Source organism: Ictalurus furcatus, chromosome 4, assembly GCF_023375685.1.
Source record: "Ictalurus furcatus strain D&B chromosome 4, Billie_1.0, whole genome shotgun sequence".
NCBI classification, from domain to species: domain Eukaryota; kingdom Metazoa; phylum Chordata; class Actinopteri; order Siluriformes; family Ictaluridae; genus Ictalurus; species Ictalurus furcatus.
The window spans coordinates 35342199-35346408 of NC_071258.1; positions in this window are offsets into that span (position 1 = coordinate 35342199).

Sequence of the window (4210 nt, forward strand, 5' to 3'; positions counted from 1 at the left end):
TATTTCAGAAAGTCTAATGTCTGCTGTCTCAGTATTAGTTTAGCTGAGTCCTGCTGAGATAACAACAGGGGAATATAAAATTGGTATAATTTAAATTACTAATATATATATACTGTATAACCCCAATTACAGTATCTCACAAACTGAGTACACCCCTCACATTTTTGTAAATATTTGATTATATCTTTTCATGTGACAACACACTTTGTCAAGTGTCATGTGACACTTTGCTACAATGTAAAGAAGTGAGTGTACAGCTTGTGTAACAGTGTATATTTGCTGTCCCCTCAAAATAACTCAACACACAGCCATTAATGTCTAAACCGCTGGCAACAAAAGTGAGTACACCCCTAAGTGAAAATGTCCAAGGGATCCTTATAGAGTGTGGAACAGAAATGTACTCTGTGTGTCTCCATCGACTTATTTCACATTGGAGTACAACCATTTTTATTTTTTACCATTATGGACAAAACACCTGTTTCTTTTAAAACATTATCTTTAAATGTTTTTTCGACCTGTCACATCACAGCCAAACCGTGACTCAGTTTCCCAGGAGGCACCGCGAACTACAAACATGGCCGCTGAGGACTACACTTCACACACACGCATGCGCTCGCCTTCCCCGAGTTATAACTACACACACCTGCACCCAATCTCTCTCACACACACACACACACACACACAGCATATAAGAGACTTTGGGAACAATAAGACTTTGTGAAGTAAACGTTCAGCTGACTTGTTCTCTACAGTTCTCATTTTTGATAAGTGACTTTGACCACTGTTTCTGCTCTCGACTCCGATTTCTGCCTTGCCTTGTTTTGTTTGTTTGCCTGATCGCCTGACCCCTGCCTGTTTCACGACCACGCACTTCACCTTTAACCCCTTTGGAATTATTGCTTGGATTATACTGCGTTGCTCTGCATACCTGCATCTGCTTCCGTCTCCGCCCATGAAACGTGACACTACCTTCTAATCAGGAAGTGGCGTCGTGTTTATTTCTGCTTATTGTGTGTGTTAGAGATAAAGAAGAGAGAGTGGAAATATGTCAGGAATTGTTATAATGAATATGAATATTATTCCCTCTTTAATAAATAACAGCTGTAAACTTTACACACTGTGTGTAAGAAACACAGCAGGACACACAGGTCTGTTAACTTCCCTCAGGTTAAGTTACTGCGTCACACCGCGTTATTCAATAAAGATTAAAGTCAGCTGTGGAAGTGAACACAGAAATGTTCTTCATTTAGTAAATAATCCTAAAACTGACATATTACAGCTTTATATTCATGTACTCACTGCGATTCTGTTCCAAAGAGCTTCGTGTTTTTCTCGACACAAAAATTATCCGCTTTCACTTTCACTTTTGAGTCATTTCCGGTGGAGAAAAGGCGGAGTTTCAACTACAACTTCTTACAGTGTAACATCTCTCTCTCTCTCTCTCTCTCTCTCTCTCTCTCTCTTTACAGTGTAACATATCTCTCTCTCCCTCTCTCTCTCTCTCTCTTTTTACAGTGTAACATCTCTCTCTCTCTCTCTCTCTCTCTCTCACACTCACACACACACACACACACACACACACACACACACTCCACTTTATATAAACACAGATCTAACACCAGCAGGAACTACACACACACACATGCTCAAACACATAAATCATAAAGAGCTGTTTAGAATATGAAAAAAGAGACATTTCTAAGAGACACAGTGGTACAGTGGGTAGAGCTGTTCCCTCACTGAGTCCCCAGTGTCTTCCTGTATCTATGTGGGTTTCTCCCACTGTACAAAAACATGCAGGTATGGCAGATGATATGGCTGTGATAAATTGGTCCTAGGTGTGAATGAGTGTGAATGAGTGTGTGTGTGTGTGTGTGTGTGTGTGTGTGTGTGTGTGTGTGGTGCCCTGTTATAGACGGAGTCCTTCCTCCTCTTGAATCCAGTGTAATCAGAGACAGTGAGAGATGGAGTCAGTGCGCCCTCTAGTGTTTCACTCTGAGCTGGATGAATAAATGACAGTAATAAAATGAACAAGAGATAAACCTCTATTAAAAAATAAAAAAAGACAAATATTCATAAACAGTTAATTAAAATGTAGAATAGTAACCACACTACATTTGATTTCATCTGAATCACCTTCATATTTTAGGCCACACCTCTTACCTGAGTGTGATACAGTCAGAAACAACATCAGCAAGTCTGTCTGAGACACTAAACGCCTCCACAAAGCGATTAGAGACGCCACTGTGAGAGGATTTACAGTGGGTATAAAAGTCTACACACCCCTGTTACAATGGCAAGGTTTTGTGAAGTAAAAGAATGAAACTAAGATAAATCATGTCAAAATTTTCCCACCTTTAATGTGAAATTGCAAAGTATACAAATAAAATGAAAAACAATCAGAAAATTTTCAGAGAAAAAAGAAAAAGAAAAAACTTACAATAGCCTGGTTGCATAAGTGTGCACACCCCTAAACTAATACTTTGTTGAAGCACCTTTTGATTTTATTACAGCACTCAGTTATTTTGTGTAAGAGTCTATCAGCGTGGCACATCTTGACCTTGGCAATATTTTCCCGCTCTTTCTTCTGAAAATATTCTAGATCCATCCATTTGTAAGGGTGTCTCCTGTGCACAGCCCGCTTCAGGTCACCCCACAGATTTTTAGATGGATTCAGGTCTGGACTCTGGCTAGGCCAATCAAAAACATTGATCTTCTTTTGGTTAAGCCGTTCCTTTGTTGGTATGAATGTATGCTTTGGGTCACTGTCTTGCTAAAAGGGAAAATTCCTTTCCATCTTCAGCTTACTAGAAGACAGCTGAATGTTTTATGCTATTGGTATTTGTACCTATTCATGATTCCCCCACCTTGATAAAAGCCCCAGTTCTGGCTGAAAAAAGCAGCCCTAAAGCATGACGCTTCCACCACCATGCTTCACCATGGGGATGGTGTTCTTTTGGTAAAGTACTTCTTCTTGTGATAAACATTCCTTTTGGAATTAGGGAATTATTATACCTTTTGGAATTGGTCTCATTAGATCATAACACATTTTGCCACATAGTTTGTGGTGATTTATTTGAACTTAGATGTTTTGTGTGAGAAAGGACTTCCATCTAGCGACTCTACCCCATAGCCCAGACATAAATAATACAAGAGATTGTTGTTGCATGCAGAGAGTAATCAGTACTTGTCAGATATTCCTGTAGCTTCTTTAATGTTGCTGTAGGTCTCTTGGAAGCCTCCCTGGTATGTTTTTGCCTTGTCCTTTTATAAATTTTGGAGGGACATCCTGTTCTTGGTGATGCCACTGTGGTGCTCCATTTTCTCCACTTGTCGATGATGGCTTTCACAGTGTTCCATGGTAAAGTTCCATTGGAAATTCTTTTATACCTCTCTCCTGATCGATGTCTTTCAACAAGTCAGATATCATACACGCTATGTAAGCTCTTTGTGGACTAGGACTTCAGTAGTCACATAAACCAAGAAGATGTCAAGAAAATTCAACAGAAACAGCTGATCTTTACTTGGGGTTAATCTGAATAATTTCATTGATGACAGCTGTATGATAATTACAACCCCAATTCCAAAAAGTTGGGACAGTATGGAACATGCTAATACAAACAAAGAGGAGTGATTTGTAAATGTACTTTGACTTGTATTTAAACAAAAAACATATACAAATGAAGGTATTCGATGTTTTACCTAATCAAATGCATCGTTTTTTAAAGATAAATGTTTATTTTGAAATTGACGCATGCAACAAGTTCCAGTAAAGTTGGGACAGGGGCACTAGGACTAATAGCGATCTGACAAGTTGGAATAAGAAGGTGATGTGAAACAGGTGAAGTAATCGTCTAATCATAGTATATAAGGAGCCTCCAAAAAAAGTCTAGTCCTTCAAGAGCAAGGATGGGTGGAGGCTCGCCGATCTGCCAATAGATGCGTCAGTGAATAATCCGACACTTTGAGAACAACATTCCCCAGAGACAAATCGGTAGGATTTGGGGCATTAAATTCACATTAAGTTAAACATCAAATAATGTGTTTATAAAGTGTTTTCAATATAGTACAGGCTGAACTGAATTTTCAAATGACTCCTTGTTTTGTTTTTTGTTTTTTTCCATTTTCCATACTGTCCCAACTTTTTCAGAGTTGGGTTTGTATTTTTGAACATGAGACTGAATGTGATTGGTTCATTCTGAACACAGCC